Source organism: Ambystoma mexicanum, chromosome 6p (genome assembly GCF_040938575.1).
Source record: "Ambystoma mexicanum isolate Mex_15411 chromosome 6p, UKY_AmexF1_1, whole genome shotgun sequence".
Lineage (NCBI taxonomy): Eukaryota > Metazoa > Chordata > Amphibia > Caudata > Ambystomatidae > Ambystoma > Ambystoma mexicanum.
This window is the reverse complement of record NC_090935.1, coordinates 709,864,743-709,882,932: the sequence shown is the minus strand read 5'-3', so window position 1 is coordinate 709,882,932 and position 18,190 is coordinate 709,864,743.

Below are 18,190 nucleotides of genomic sequence, written 5' to 3'. Positions count from 1 at the left end.
ATCCCAGATATACTAGAAGCCGTTAAAGGAGCTACCATCTTTACAAAACTGGACCTCCGCGGGGCTTATCATCTCATTCGTATACGAGCTGGCGATGAATGGAAGACAGCTTTCCGTACTCCTTTGGGACACTATGAATATAAAGTAATGCCTTTCGGCCTATCCAACGCCCCCGCAGTCTTCCAACGCTTTATGGACCACCTCTTTTCAGACATTCTTCTTCACACAGTTATTGTCTATTTAGATGATATTCTGGTCTTTTCTTCATCACCATCAGAACACTGTCAGCACGTGAAAGAAGTACTACGGAGACTATTCAACAACCACCTTTATTGCAAACTAGAGAAATGTGAGTTTCACAGAAACCAGGTTGCCTACCTAGGGTACATAATCTCTGCTAATGGGGTATCCATGGACCCTAAAAAAGTATCAGCTATTACAGATTGGCCTATACCATTCTGCATTAAGGATCTGCAGAGATTTCTGGGGTTTTCCAATTTCTACAGACGTTTCATCCCACACTATTCGCAAGAGATACTTCCGCTGACGACACTTCTTAAAAAGAATGTAAAATTCCTTTGGTCCGGGGAGGCACATATTGCCTTTGAGAACCTGAAGAAACATTTTCTCACAGGACCCATACTGATTACTCCAGATCAAACCAAGAAGTTCATTGTGGAATCGGATGCGTCTCATCAGGCCCTTGGGGCCGTTTTGCTTCAAGAAAATGATCAAGGAATAGAATGTCCTATAGCTTATCTTTCTAAAACACTGTCTCCCTCTGAAATCAATTATTCAGTGCTAGAAAAAGAACTATTAGCTATAAAAAAGGCATTCGAAGAGTGGAGACATCTTCTCCTGGGGGCAAGACACCCAGTTGAGGTCAGGACTGATCACAGTAATTTACGCGTCCTACAGTATGCTCAGACCCGAAATAGCAGGCAGGCACGTTGGGCACACTTCTTTTCACCGTATGAGATTGTTTTCACCTTCATTCCCGGGAGAGTCAATCTCAAGGCTGATGCATTGTCCAGAAAGGATTATACCTCTTCTACGCCTTTTCGATCGGAACCTCTGTTTCCCAGAGCCACATTCGTGCAAGTAGTTACCACGTTTTTACAGAACGTGGCTAACTCCACTTTGCAATTTATTCAGTTGAATCCACAGTTACTGGCGACCTGGAAACTCAACTTGGTCCAAGGATGTGCTTATAAGGACAAGAAGCTCTTCCTCCCTTCGAGTGAACTACAAAAGACAGTTCTAAATCTCTGTCACGACTCATACCTAGCGGGTCACCGAGGTGTGGCTAATACTAAAGAGTTGATCCAACGTAACTTCTGGTGGCCGGAAATGACTCAAGACATCATAGACTATGTGTCCGCTTGTGCTATCTGTTTGCAGTCAAAATGCCCTCGAAACGCCCCTTCAGGACTCCTCTCAGTAATGCCGATCCCGGACCGTCCTTGGCAAATGATTTCCACTGATTTCATAGTTGATTTGCCACCATCAGACGGTTGTACAGTAATCATGGTCACAATCGATTACTTCACAAAATTGGCACATTTCGTTCCACTTCCGCGGATTCCCACCGCAGCTCAGATGGCAAGAGTTTTTCTTTCACGGATTTTTTCCCTTCATGGATTACCTGAGACCATTGTTTCTGATCGAGGTTCACAATATACATCTCGCTATTGGCAGCAAGTCTGCAAGAGTTTGCATATCTCCCGGGCATTGAGTTCAGGTTTCCATCCGCAGACAAATGGTCAGACGGAACGCCTAAATCAGACCCTTGAGGGATATTTGCGTTGTTACATCTCCTCCTCACAAGATAACTGGTGTTCCTTGTTGCCTTTGGCTGAATTCGCGTATAATAACTCTCGACATTCAGCCTTGGGATTCAGCCCTTTTTTTTGCTCCTACGGATACCATCCTCAGTGTTTTCCCAGCGGACCGGTCTCCACTTTGAAATTTCCCGATGTGGATCTTCTCGTTGATGCCATCCAGATGGGACATCGAACAGCCAAGACCTCTCTTCGGGAGGCCCAGATCCGGGTCAAACGCTCTGCTGACAGACATCGTACTCCGGCTCCGCGGTTGGTACCAGGAGACTTGGTTTGGTTGGCATCTCGATTTCTGCCTCGTCATCTGGTACCATCCAAATTGTCCCCGAAATATTTCGGCCCTTTCTGCGTTTTGAAGCGTATAGGGTCATCAGCTTTCAAGCTCAATCTCCCTTCATCCTGGTCCAGGATTCATCCTGTGTTTCATGTCTCGCAGTTGAAGAAAGACGTGGCGGATCGTTTCTCCCGTGCACGGAAAGGATTACCCTCTCCTGTCATCACCCCGACAGGTCCCGAGTATGAAGTGGCGGGAATTTGCGATTCACGCATTTTCCGGGGTCATCTACAGTTCTTGATTGACTGGAAGGGTTATTCTCCGGCGGATCGCTCTTGGGAACCGGCATCGGCGGTTCATGCTCCTACTTTGGTCCGCCGGTTCTTTTTGTCCCATCCGTCCAAACCGGGAGGCCCGGGGCATTTGAGGGGGCATACTGTCACGCCCCTTCGGAGACGCTGGGCTTTGTGGCATCGATGGACCATAGGACGGCGGGTGTCAGCCATTTCTACTACCAAGATGGCCGCCGTAACTGGAGTTGCGAGTCTAGCCTCAGCACACCTTGATTTCCCGGAAGTACTGCCTCCCTACCCGAGGGTGGGTATATCAGTCCCGGAGATCAACACGGCATTGCGTTGCTACTCCTCATTAACAACGGTACGTAAGTTCGTTCCTAGGTCTTAGAATTTGACTTGCGAAATACTGTCTTCAGCTTCTAAACTTCCTGTTTTCAAATTCTAGCGTCTCTCCAACTACCTCTTTGTTTTCCGAGTTCGCGGTCTCCTCCTCTTCATCAACCAAGTTTGCCATCCGGTCCCATTCCGGACCGTGGTAAGCCTCATCCCAATCCCGTATAACCAATTACCTCCAATCCCGCTTATTCTAACATTCACAACTCACTATTATCCTCTTCTTCGCTTAGTAACAGGCACATCAGGCACCGGCATTTCAAACACACTGGCAAGACTCTGCACCATCAAAACAGATCTTAGCTCCGCCTCGATTGCTTCTCAGAGGTTTTCGGAAGATTCTGACTACCATCATCTTCCCCCTATTGTTCCGGTTTAAGGGTAATCCACCTTCCTCTTACCTTACATTCTATCCCTCTGTTACACTCTGATACTTACCAGTCTCTTTCTTCTTCTCAAAGACGAACGCCCTCCTGACTTCGCCGAAATCCCCGACTGCAACGGAGGACAACACACCGCTACCTTCGGAACAGGGTTTTCTTCCCCAGAGGGTTTCCCTGGGACTTCTTCTTCTACCTGGTTTATCCGGGAGGGGGAAGAGGTACTTGGGAGGCTTTCATTATCTTCTCTCCATTTGGAACAAGAAGAGCTTTCCACTACCGAAAGGGGGTCTGTCGGAGGAAGAGGTAACGGTGGGTCCTTGGGATAACCTGCCAATTGATTGATTGGATATGCATATAACTTGTCTCATTTATTAATATTTGACAGTGATGGCCAGGAAGTTAAGGTTGTCTGTTAAGATGATGTCAGATATCTCAGTTGTGTGTGCAACTAAGGACCTTGCATTTATTAGGGCCCCTTTAAGTTTAGGTAAAGGGGTTTCTGACGCATATGGTAAGTTGGATCTAGGATTGTCTATACTAATATGGCTGGCAGAGTTAAGTTTGGGTCCTTTGGACTTAGTTGGGCCTGTAATAGGCTCTGGAGATACTTTGTGGGGTAGGCTCCTTTTTAGGCAGTTTAGTTTATCTACTTTTTTGGCTGGTAATTCATACAGTTTTGATAAGCCTGCACGTAGTCTGGTATTTCTATCAGCAGTACTACAAGGCGCCTGTATAATGGTAAGTTCTTGTTGTGGGCAAAACTTAAGTGATGTTGTAACTGTCATGGTAGGAGGAGTAAGAATACTATTTGAAGTCGTCCTAAAGGATGGTATAGTCGTCAGGATGGTAGCCTGTAGTACTATAATTATGGGAGAGGCAATGTGTAATGTTAGCCACACAATTTAAGTATGGCACCTAGTAGGAGTCTGTTGGGATATAGAAGGTGCATAATGACAGTGGGATGCCGGCAATTCAGGTTGGGCACAATGGGCTAATAGTGTGCTAGTTCAGGCACAGACACAGTGGACTGCAATAGCACAGATGCAGGTGGGCGCAATAGGCTATGCTATTTTCAGATGCAAATTAGGCAATTTAAGCATAGTGGAATAAGCTAGCATAATTCAGAATAGACACAGTATGCTACTAAAATTCTCCAAGCACAGTTAGGCGCAGTGGGCTGAACTAGCATAATTCAAAATAGACCCAATATGCTGCTAAAATGCTCCAAGCACAGTTAGGTGCAGTGGGCTGAGGTAGCATAATTCAAAATAGACACAATGTGCTACTAAGATGCTCCAAACACAGTTAGGCGCAGTGGGCTGAGCTAGCATAATTCAAAATAGACACAATGTGCTACTAAGATGCTCCAAACACAGTTAGGCGCAGTGGGCTGAGCTAGCATAATTCAAAATAGACACAATGTGCTACTAAGATGCTCCAAACACAGTTAGGCGCAGTGGGCTGAGCTAGCATAATTCATAATGGAGATTTATGCTACTAAGATGCTCCAAACACAGTTAGGTGCAGTGGACTGAGCTAGCATGATTCAAAATGGACACAATATGCTACTAAAATGCTCCAAACACAGTTAGGCGCAGTGGACTAACTAATGCAGGTCAAGATAGGCACAGTGGGATGGTGTAGTCGTGCTGCAGATAGATGCAGATTATGGTTGGTAAATTCCAATACAGTGGGGTCACTAGTGCATAATAATCAGCGTCAGTAGGCTGAAGTTAATAGGCAGTTGGTAATTCAAATACAGTGGGGCTACTAGTACATGATAAACAGATTGAGCATGCAAGGCATTGAGATACATTAAAATGCAAGTACGATTGAGCTGCCAGCACATAATAGTCAGATTCAGCAGATAGACTGTAGTAGGCCGTTGCGCTGTAGGCAGTAGGAGCGTTCAAGTGCTATGCGCAATCACTAGCGCACAGATTGCAAGTTCCGCGGTCAGCGGTTGAGTATAGTTAGCATATTTGATGCTATCATATGGGCTCAAGGTCCGATAGGAATGTGCAATCGGCAGGTGCCGAGGTTTGACTATGAACGTTATGTGAATATCACGTTTGGGGTAGTGTGTACAGAGGTGGTGAAGGGGGTCAGCAGGTATTTGTTGGTTCGATTCTAATGTGGGACATAGCTTTGTAGTTAATTCACTGGCAGTGTTGGAGAGTCAGCGATCCGAATCTGCTCGCTTAGGTATGGGCAATAGAGCCCGATGGGCTCAAGGCGAGTAATCCGTATAAAGATGTAGAATATGCGAGTGACAGCATATATATGCACAGGTACTACTGGGTGTGCACATCATTGTTAAACATAGGTTAAACTGCCGGGGGTGAGCGGGGACACAGAACGCTTTGAGAGTTTACTTACAGAATGGGGTTTGCAGGAAACAGCCTCCAGGCGCGGGTCGTGGCCCGACTGGCCTAGACAGGCACAAGACAGGCTGGTCCCTTAAGATCTGTGCCTTTGGATCAAAGTGTCAGCTTACGCCTTTCCAGCTGAGGTGCTACACGGAAGTAGCTGTGATCCTCCAATCGGATGGGATCAGGGTTGCTTTGCAACCTTGTTACAGAAACAATGCGTCAGCCATTTTGCGGCCTTCTACGCGGTACTGGGAGCGAGAGGCTCTCTGGTGGTGGACCATGTCAGGGCAGACGCAGGTGCTCTCATTGAAAAGTTATATATGGTACGATGGGCGAGGTGGGGCGCTTACCCACATCGTGGCAGCTTTCGAATTGAGGGGCGTTGTTGGGCTGCAGATTGAACGCTTTCCTGCGCAGGCGGCCGCTCCCTGAGTTGGGCTTCTGTGGTCTGGAATAGGGGAAGGGCTCCTGCCCCTCCGACGCTCTGGATGCCTGCTGCAGGCACAAGACCGACTGGTGCCTTTTTCTTTTTGTGTTTAGTTCACAATCAAAACACAATATTAGAACAATGACAACAGAGAATATCTCATTGCTTTTCAAGGCCTGAGGAAGACGGACATCAGCTCCTAGTTTGAGTTTTACATGTGCTTTCCGTCGAAACTATTGACAAGGGAGATTTTGAAATTACAGACAGAGGGTTTTTGTTTACATCTATATTCCCCTCTAATACCTATACGAGATGTTTACTTGAATGTACAATACATTTAGAGTTTTAGAATGGTTGACATGTAATGACTACATGCATATTTGCACGTGTGGATTTTTCACTTTAATTAGAGACCATAATTTGCACACTAAAAATGAATAAATGTCTTTTTCTCTGAATACTCTACATGGTTTAGATATTGGGAGTATATCGAGAAAGGTTTGTAGATCTACTCCAATGTTGTCTATAAAATTGTTTTTCAAAAAAAGTATAATTAAATAAAGAACATGGATGTTTCATTTAAAATAACTAGCATACACCGATCCTTTCGCCTTTTCACTTTAGCCAGAGCCTGTCCATAATGAAATTAACCTAAACAATTTATGTTCCATGAGGCATCATTTTCTGTGGTTTATATAGTAGATTCTCCCCTGATGCCAATGAAGAAGGGGACACCCATCCTTTTGGTTTTTGTACTCTAAAACTTCACCAGGCCTCCTGAAATCACCAAACCCCATGCACTAAATTTAACCTTTAAAAGGCGCCTCCCTACCACTCCTCCCTGGACTCAACATTCCTTTCCCAGCTTCTCCACGCTCTGCAGATGGACCCACTTAACTGTTATTGACACAGTTCGGCTGCCCTAAACCTTGACATGATAACTTCTCTCTGGAGGAAAGGAAGGGGTACTTTAATTAACTTGACAGAGCCATAGCTCCACATTGAGCCGGTTTCTCATACTTTCAAAAACACATCCTATAACATGCCCTAAAATCCAACATGGCGGAACTCCTGCTATCTTAGCCCTCAGACCTTGCCTTTAGCGCAACACTTCTCTGACTCCATCTCATGCACCTATCTATGTCAGCTACCTGCTTGCACATCCCTTAAAACATAACACTGTATACTACCACTAAATGCAAAATCATTCACCCTATCTTTAACCTCTGCAACCACTACATGAATACATTGTTGCTCTTTCTGTATGGCTGTTTGGTGTTTTCGAATATGTGTCAAAGCTAACTTCAAATGGGTACATGTGCATTCTGCCGCACCCAATGAGAACTGCCAGCACTAGGACACCTGCTTATATATTTTCTGCAGTCTAAATCTCTTTGCCTGACCAGGACGTTGCACTTGCATCACAACACCAAACTCTAGAAAGGAAAAAGGGCAGAAAGGGAAGTGGAAAGCTAAAACTACCTCTGGAGGGAGAGGTGACTGGTAAAAATAGGATAAAAAAACCTAGCCTTGGTAAGGAAACAGAGGCCTTTTGTGACAAAGAGAATGAGGCGGGCGAAAGGCAGCAAAGACTAAGAAGAGTAGTAAGATAGGAAACAGTAATAGGAGCAAAGATAGCACCTGCAAACGGCCAAGACAGGAAGACACCAAGTCATAAAGGACAACAGAGATTAAGGAGGGTTGACGCTGCAGGGCTGCTAGAAGGAACAACTGTAGGTTTCCCCAGAAAAGAGGATATTGGGGAAGGCAGAAGGAAAGCAGAACTTGTAAAAAAGGACCCATGAAGGAAGCATGCTGGAAAGTCTCCTGTTGATTAACACTTGGACAAGACAAGGCCGGAGGATAGGCCTGGATTCGAAGCCCGAGAGAAGACCCATGGAAAGAGTGACCCAGGAACGTTCTGCTGAGAGAATAGAGCCTGGTGGTGGGGGCACTGCATAGCCGAGGGGAGGTAATAACCATCCTGACCAAATAAATAAACCGCCTGGACAATACTCCGGCATAAATATCCTCTGCAACCACGCCTTACAGCATCTAACACGTGCTTTGGGGAGCAGTTGACGACTGAAATGTCTCCAGCATTTTCTTTATTTCCCTCTAATTAATTCCAAACTCAAACGAGTCATCACAATGTTACAAGTACCGGATCAATAACATATATGATGTGTTCAGCCGCTGGATATTAGCATTCCATTTCTCAACGCAACCTAATGCCAGAAGTGCTTGGAATTCTGTTTGTGGCGGTGCCGTTGCGATAAACAGGTATCTGATGGTTTAGCATTAGTGACTGGCAGTCCCCTGGCTCGACCTCCAAGGAGAGTATAGGATAGAATTCTAAACAAACTTCACACAGTCCAACGCCTGGGAATATACAAGGCTTGCAGCAGCACTGCCTGAAGTGGAGATTTGTGATAGCAACAAATGGGAAATGAACAACATAGATGCATCTTGGCAGCCATTTTCAAAGGCCGTTATTCAACACTCCGTTTTAAATTTTAAATACCTTTGCAGGTCCTCATAAAATCAAATATACGAGTAAAGACGACAGCAGTGTCCTGCTCCTCCTGACCCTGTGCTTAGAATTGCAGTGCAAGAGGAGTGGCACTGCGCGGGCGTGTGTTCAGCAAATGCTAGAGCTTGGCAGACTTCATGACGTGCTTAGAAATGGAATGCCGCCTTTTTCACCCTCCCCCAAAACGTCAACAGAAACATACAATTTAAAATGCGGATGAAAGAAGATAAGCAGGCGCATTGGTATGACTCCCCAATGAATATATTTCTTGCTAATGTGTCTTTCGGAAAAAAACGGATTAATATTTACCCGTAGGCCTGCGGCAGACATCGAGAAAAGGCTGTTCGAGGTGAACGCTTCACAAATGCCTAGGCACTGGGACATTTGCTCCTTTGAATGTATACTTCATTCTGGGCAAGGTGTGTTGGGGAGTCATTCGCGGTGAATCACAGTAGGCAGGGATTACAAGGCAATAAATACATGTCTAGTCAGCGTTAACATGGCAGGGCGTGCAGTGCTCAGATGACTCTCCATCTCGATGGCAGTCATGTTGCATGCATAAACATTAGGCATTATTAAAATGAATTTGCCTGTGCAAGGAAAGTCGTGATAGGCTGCCTACTGACTCCATTTCTTTTCGGTATTTAGTCGTGTTTCATAGAACTAACATCACCCTCAGGCAGCAGAGCGCTGCAGAATAGCAAATAATTGGGTTACAATAAACACTTTCAAACTACTACAAAGACAGGAAAAGGCCATGAACAAAGTAAAAAACCATCTATTATTAACAACACAGTTGGCACTAGCTACAAGTTGGAAGGACCATATTAGAAACATTTAGAATTGATATATTAAAACAAGCTTTGGCAAAGCAAAGCGTTTTGGCGGGTTGCAGCTCTACATTGCATTGCATATTCATAGGCATACATCTGTGTCAGCCTCATGAACTGACCGTCCCAGCTGAAATAGCATTCATGTATATACATGTGACTTATGCTATGCATAGCATCCCTTGGCTAATTATAGCGTTTTTTTCAATGTTTATGTGTTCATTATATTGTGCAGTGCTGTAACTAACCATTGGGGTTGGCTGCATGATCCTTTAGTGACTAGATTGCCCTTTGTTGATTTATTTTTTGGCCCTTTTGCCTTCATATCTGAATAGGTGATTGTGGTTTCCCTTATCGAGTGACTTTCTTCGCTCTCACGGGAAACCCCTTTTTGGGATCAATCTAGTAGCATCTAGGTCTACTGTGATTTATTTCTTTGACTTTTTCACTTACAGCCAACAGTGAAACTAGCACTCAGTCACTTTACACGATGCACTTTATGATTGATACATTAATGTTGTCACTTTGCGTATTTTTTTGTACAGAACTTCAGATGATTTAATACTTATTTTAACGAGTACAAATTCTAAATAAATACAGTATTTTTAACGATTGTTGCGTTCTTAGTGGATTGATCTGTGTTGTGACCCTTGGGGGTCCTCCCCCGTTTTGGTGGCCTTTTAGCGGCCTGTTTGAGTATCTTCAATTCATTCCGCTGGCTGGTTTTTCATTTACATTGATTGCTGCTTCCCCTCTGCCAGCGAAGTAGGGGAACCCACCTCTTTGTTTTGCTATACATGTGACTTACACAAGAGGTAAGAGAGATCCCTTAGCACGGTGCCCATGTAGTTAGTTCTGTCTGGGAAACATCTTAGAATTTGAGAAGCATTTATTCCTCACCATTTACTTCTGGGAAAAGTTAGGCAACTCCTCTACCTAGTGCTTTTCTGCAAGTTTCACACTTCATAAAAGATCTTAAATTCCATGCATGCTTTGAACCCTCCCACCAAGCCTAAAGATGAAAGAAGAAAACATAGATGAAGTGATATGGCACATAGTGTGATTGATAAGAGAGAGAGGGGGAGACAGAAAGAGAGAGAGAGATAGAGAGAGACAGATAGAGTGACAGAGGGAGACTGAAACAGAGAGGGACAGAGTGAAATACAGAGACTGGACTAGACTGTGATAGAAAAACTGTGACTGAGAGAGAGACTGAGAGTGACTATCATTGAGACTGTGACTGACTATGATAAAAGAGGCTAAGACTGTGATTATGGCCAGGACAGTGGCAAGCTCTGGGAATAGGATGAGGACTAGTATACTCTGATAAGGACTAGGACTGTAATAAGGACTGTCACTAGGACTGTGACGAGTTCTAAGAATGCTGCATTCTAGGAATGTGAGGACTCTGTCAAGGACTGTGATGAGGACTAGGACTGCGATGAGTAATATGATTTTGACAAAACTGTGATGAGGACGAGGACTTTGATTAGGAATAAGACTGTGACGAGCCTGAGTACTAGTACAAAGAAATGGACTGTGATAAGAATATCTAGTACAATGACATGGATTAGAACTGTGATGAGTACAATGATTAGGGGTGTGATGAAGACTGGAACAACAACTTGGACTGGGACAAGTACTAGGACTGTGCACAGATCTGGATCAAAGACTCAGACTGTGCAAACAACTGTGGTGTTACTGGAAGGGACCTATGCAATGTTCTTCTGTTAAAATGAGCTTGCTATGAAACATACTGGCAGAGGAAACATACTAATTGGCACACCGTAAGGAAAACAAGCCCTCATTGGTTTATATGGTTGAAAACACAATCTGGGATGAGTGACTAGGATGAGTGGCAAGGCCTTGAATGTGGGACTAAAAAGATAGACTATGATGAGAGACTAGGACGAAGAGCCAGGACAAGAGAGGAGGGCTAGGATGAGGGCAAAGGGGGCAGCACTTGAATGAGAGACAACAGCGAAGTACTAGTACTATGACTAGAAACTAGGTTTAGGAGACACTAGGAAGAGGGTCAAGACATGGGAAAACATAATATGAAACATGGATAATATGCCCACTCTAAAAGTAAAACAAAATACACATTTCAGCATCCACAGAACCAGGCCAGGGCTGTCTTAAGGCATCATGCTATATATAGGTACACATGGCAGCTATGTAGCAGTAATCTTCATTACTTACGGTCTTACTCATCCAGGTCCCATTCTTTAACAGTGAGGTTATCCTACCTTAGAGGCAGCTCTCTTTTATCAAAGATTTCCCATAGAAAATGTTTACCAACAAGACAAACCTCTCCAGAGGAAATGGATGGCATATGGTTCACCTCCTGAACCAGCTATTCCCATTCCTCATGTTAAATTCTAACTGTAACTAACAAACTGGGGGGTTAGTCAGAATGAAGGACTGGATGAGGAAAAGAAGGATTCTGGGTAATAAAATTCACCAGTGAGGAATCAGGGCATTACCTTCTAGTCCCACTTCCTCATCCAAGTCCTTTTCAGGGAGAACATTGCAAGCAATCACAGTTTGGAATAGACCAGACATCACACTAGGCAGAAGTATTACAACAAACTCCATGCAAATGTGACAATTGAAGTACCGTACTTTCAAGCTGTCCAGTTGAATTGTTAGTGAGATAGAGATTAACGTTCCTAACAAAGGTAGGGAAGCACAAGGAGCAGCCCGGTATGTGTCTCAACATTTCAGTTGTAGAAACCCCTTCAGGATTGGCCTAGAAAGTGGCCATTCCTCTGGGCGACTTAGGCTGACTTTGGAGAAACTAAGGAACGTGTTTAAGTTCATAGGCCATAGTAAAATGTTGCCTAAACCATCAACTGAATGCAGCAAACAAATGCTTCTGGCCCCTGTAGCATGAGCAAAAAGAAACAGAAAGACATTCTTACTGATAGAACAATATTGTTATGTCCAAATAAATCAGAATAACCCTACATGAAACTAAAAGATGGTATAAAATACTCCCCGGGGTCAAAAGAAGGGCACATCAAGTTTGTGGTTATGGCGAACTGAAATAAAAACCACCCTCAAGGGCAACAACTTTAAGAGACCCCCATATAAAGAAGGGAGAGTTTAAAGGCCCACACACAGGCCGAGAGGAAACATTGTAATAACTGAGGAGTGTATGATTCCACAGCAGAAATACCACGGAAGCTTCTCTGACAGCTCTGATCGTAGCTAGTTGAGCTCTTTGACTGTAAACTGCCAGACTCAGAAGAAAACACGTTCCAAGGCACAGCACGATATCCAAAGGCTCACAAGACAGTGGGGAAGTGTTATTCTTGCAAGAACACTATAAAAGATCTGAGAGAGGAGGAACATGCTGATAGACCCTCATTCATTAAGCTCCATCATTGAACAACCACACCAATCCAATAGCAAGATATGCTTCTTGAATTTCAACAGAAGACACATGCAACGTGGATGAGACTAGAGGGAGAAGATGGGACGCAGGAGGCGGCCATTGTCAACACCCGGGGAAACCATGACTTCAGTGGCCACTTTGGAATTATTAATATTACCTGCAATTCCTCTGCTCTTATGTTGGCCAGGACCTTTTGAAGCGAGAAATTAAGTTTTCTTGGCCAGCAAAAATACAACAACTCTGCTTCCCAAGTAAGGGGGTCACTGCGGCAGGAATACTACCTATGCAGAAGAGAGTCACAAACAGGTCTACGCATGAAATCCCTATGGACCTTTAGCTCCCTAATTCTGATGAGAGAAAACAAGCAGGAACACATAGAGAACGTGTATCCCCACATGTGTTAATGTCATTCATATACACGAATACATATTACACAGACACTGTGCACATCTGGGTACAGACACTTGAGGCACCACTGCTGAATGACTTCTACTGCAGTTTGCTAACCGTATCTGCACCATGCACATTCAGCCTCCTTCTGATGCAGACAAGCAAGGGGTAACCCAAGCACTTCTACATGTTACAGTCGACTATGTCTCACTCGTGTGCACTTTACTTGTGCACTATTCCTCAATGTGATTTGGTCACTTTTTTGGGGGTGGGGGTGGTCGGGGTATTTTATGCCAGATTATCCTGGTCATACACAATGTTCTTGATTTTGAGAATGACTACTGTAAACATTTTGATGACTTGTTAGACATTGCCAAATGGCTTAACTATTCATGCATAGATATAATTTCAGTTTGGGCAGTGCGTACATCCTAAAAAGTCCAATCGATGTCCCATCCCTGTCTGCATGGCAGGGCCATTCTGAGGCTTTCACCTAGTTCAGAACAGATTCAAGTCACCCCTTCACCCAGGGAACCCATCAGGATTTTCACTATATGCACATGAGTGCACCACAGATCTCAGTGATGGCAGTGTCGTAAACAGCACTTGCTGTCTGACATTAACATGTATCATTAATAACTAAACTGCACCTTCTTGTGCACCGGCGCAACAAATGTCCACAGGGATCTGTGGGGTTCAGTGTACTGTTTACCCCTGATGGGCTTGGTTTTCCTACATAGAACAGGGTACCTTGCAGTGAAACTCTGCGTTTGAGCTTTATCACAAGGTTGCCATTCTTTGTAGGACATTGTTAGGGAAGGGAAAGTATGTGTGGGAAGACAACATGCACAATGTTTTGTGCAGGTCCCTACTTTGTCTAAATATATAGGTTTTAGTATTTGAGGTGGAATGTGTATTCTATTAGGTACTGACCTTCATCTCTTGCCTCTAGACCTCCAACTCTGTCGATGCTAGCCATGTCTATCAAAGGCATGTATTTTTCCTGCTTTGGCCACGGTGCCATTGGCGATTGGGAGACAGCCATTCGTGGCTAGGGATACCTTCTGATGATCTGTGGCAATGTTTTGGCTCCACCTCTTCAGGTCTGGCCATTACTTTGTTATTTCCTCTAAGCTGCTTAGGGTGCTTCCCACCATGTTGACATTAGTGTTGATGGCCTTTCTCAGGTTGGCCCAGATGTATGAAAAGAAACATCGAAAGAGTCAGGGGTGCGCTTTTAAAATAAGTAGCGGAGGTGGGCACCACCCAATTAATAGGATTCAGTAGGAGCAATAACCAAATGTGAAGGTGCAGATCAGTAACCATAATGCACAATGTGGTGAAGAGTGCGACAAAGCTAACACTGGGGAAGACCTCCTCAGATCTACTTGCACACGAAAGCGCGTATGAAATGCTGAAAGCTACTAAACATTCATTTTAGAACTCATAATAATACATGAGAATATATATTCATTAGTGGTCCTTTTATCAAATTTATTTTGAACAGTCGCATAGAGACAGATGTGAACTTGGCCAATGCATTTCGAACATCAGAGCGGACTGTAAAGAACACACATTAAAAAAACTGTTGAAGAAAATACTGTCCAGGGACCATGCTCCAAATACCAAAGCATCTAGTTGTAATGAGAAAGGAAAAACACTGTACCTGTCTCAGTAGTCAAAACAGAGATATCTAAACTAAAGAGATAAAGGAGAACATGTCAAAAGAAAACAATGTCAACAAATATGTACAACAGCCTTCTGCTGTAGCATTCTCAAAAAGTGAAAAGAATCCAGCGGAAATGGCAGAACAACGTACATTGCATGTTAACAAAAATATCAAATGAGGACCATCTTCTCACAACATATACTGTGTCTGCTTCTTAAAATTAACATTTGCATCGTGGTGCTGAAAGTAAGAGCAACACATAGGGCCTGATTCACAGAGCGTTTTCCTATGGTGTTGCGCCATTATAACATGCTTCTGTGAAATGTGTCCAATCCTGGGTGCAAGCACAGGGAGAACGCAGATGGCTGTCTGGATGGTTACAAGGGTGCACTTCTTACCATTAACAGAACCCGGCAAGCCGTCATCAGCAAGGTCAGATTGTGGCTCCATTAAATGTTGGATAGCAACTATGTTTCGTGCGTGGCAGAAACGCAGTGATATCATCGCAGTGAGCACGATGACGTCACTCGTCACACCGCATGGAAAAAAATAGGTAAATAACACGAACATGACAAAGGTACATTGAAGTGGAATGAAGTCCCTATTCTAATACTAAAAGTTACTATCTAATAATGTGCCTAAGTGAAAGGCTATTTGTTAAAAAAATAAAAAATAGAAATCTGCCCATAGAGGTGGTCTTCAGGTAGAAACTCTCCTTATACTGAAAATATGAGTTTTGGGAGATAAACTCTAAAAGTAGTAGTAAGAATTCTTTGGAAGCACCAATTGCTTCTGATTGTAGCAACAGCCTCTCAATGGCTTCCATGGCAAGATTATGAGGGATATACAGTCATGCTGTTCAAAACCCTGACAATGTAATTTATTGTCAGCCTGGTTTCAAGTTACAGACAGTGTTGTGTGTAGAGCTATATGGGGCTAAGTTTCACTGAAAACATACCATTTGCTCCAGCCCTAGAAGCTGCCTTTGTTCTTTCTGGGAAAGTGTGCCAGCCTCGAAAGAGAACCGGAACAGCCCACAGCAGGAGGAGGCTGCCACTTCTTCAAATGAAACCCTGAAAGCTTAATGGAAAGGTCGCACTAGGATGGCAATTACTGAAGTCTCTTGGGTGTAAGGTAAACAGCGAGAGGGAGCAGTTAGAGTAACCCCCGGGGAGATGTTACAGCCAAGAGAGGGGTTCCATCATCTTGATATTTCATTGGCCACAGAAACTTCCTTTACCTCGGCCTTACTTCCTGCAGACAAAGCTCTCTGGGAGTGATATCAACAGGCAAAATCTCTGCCACAGCAGCCAAGATTGACTCTTTACAGAAGCCTTAAAATGGAGCCACTGTGACAAAATGACTACATGAAAGGGTGAGATCCCCCCTTTTATTTAATCATATTTGGGCACTAGAAAAATAAGGTTTCTCATGGAGGTATATATGGATGTAGTCTGCCCAAAAACTTCTGCCATGCAGGTGAAGATGTCAAGGAGGTAGCAAGTTTCTCCCCTCACCCACTTCAGAAGAGACATACTGCTTGAATAAGGCCTGCATGATCCCTGGACACTGGTAATCGGGAGACTATTGGTAGGGGCAATCCCTGCAAGTGTGTTCTGGCAACCGTATGGCTGTGAAGGGCAGAGGTAGGACTTACCTTATCCCTGGAGTCCCTGAGCAGGGTTCCCCAGCAACCAAGAAGCCAAGCAACAGCTCTGGACTTAGTCTCCCAACTTGAAAAGCGTTTGTGCTGTCTCAACCATGTTTGCGTTGCTTTGGCTCTACTGCAATACCCACATAGTTGCCTTTGACACTCACCAGCCATTTCTTTAAGTCAGTTGCTGCCCTAGTACAACCTCACATCTCTGGACCCCGTCGACCCGACTGCACCATCTCGACACAAACTCGACCAATTGAAAAGTGCTAACAAGCCAAGCTTGACCCTATTGAGTACCTCAAGAAGAAAATAAAGGTGTTCACAGTGGTTCTGTCCCCCTGGCCTGGTTTTAAAGGCACACGTGACAATTTACAACCCCACTATATACCTTTTTAGGCACATTCTTGAACTTAAATACTGCTCCAGAAATGTTTACCTTTCTACTCCTGCCTTCAGACACAGTGCCCTTTCCTCTTAAAGTCTGCATATCCTGTGTCTTCCTTTACAGAGCTGTGTGTTTAGTGTTATTAGTGTTTTTGCATTTCTAATTTGATGAAAGACTCTTTTTGTACATCACCTTGGTTGGACATTTCCTTTATTTTGGTATTGAGGTACTATTCTTGTATGGATGCTTCTTTGCTAGCTCACCACCCTCTTAAAGGCTGTAGCCTGCCCCTGGCATATGCTACCGTAAACAGAGTAAACACGGTGTACCATTCATGTTGTGCCTGTTTCACCTTTATGAATGATATCACCATTTTGACATCAATGATTGAGTAGTGTGGGGGCAGGGTGAAGTTTAGAAACCACTACTCACCCATTAACCTCTGCAAAGCAATTGCCATTTCGTCAGAAGGACTCACACCAAGGCTCACATGAATAGAGCCCTGGCCTGAATAATGATCGTGCTCATTCAGTTATCAATAAAACTAAGGCTCAGTGTACTGCTAAAATTGCTTCATAATCTAAGGAAAGCCCAGATGTGTGATAATGCTTATATTTGCCTAACTCTTAATACAACCCACAGTTGGGATACTGGAGTAACCACTGGCTCAAAAGCATTGGTGATGCATGTAACATTTGGCACAGGACTGAAAAACAATACTATTTCTCCTAGAGCCAAGTATCTGGGGCCAGATTACAGAAACCTTGCACCGGTGTAAGTGCAACATTGCACGATATTAGCAATGTTTGCTCTAGTTGTAGAAACACTGGGACATATTAGAAAACTATTGCACCATGACAGGTGCAGTTTGGCATATTAAAAGCACCTGCTGCAAAAAGATGCATTTTCACTGCATTTTTGCACCAGGGCAAATTTTTCCCTAGTGCTAATACGGAACTCCCTATTGCCTATTGGACACCTTAGGGCTGAAAGGCCATAATTTAGACAAATATACAAATAGCTAGACAATCCAAAAAGCCTTTACCAGAAAGAAAAGCTCATAAAACCCTACGTGTTTCGGGAATACTCCCATCTTCAGGGATTAACCAGTGCTAACTTTCTAGAGAGAGAAAGAAAAATACTGACATCAGTAGCCATTGGATTTTGGTCAAAGACACTCACTGATACACACTAGAAATATCAGCACCATATTAGCAATCTTATGCTAACCTTCTCATCAAGGGTATGGGAACGGTGTTAACTAATCTCTGTACCGACTTCACAAAGTCACCAAGTAACTCAAACAATTGGAATCCCCACTACTCTTCCCAAAACCCGTA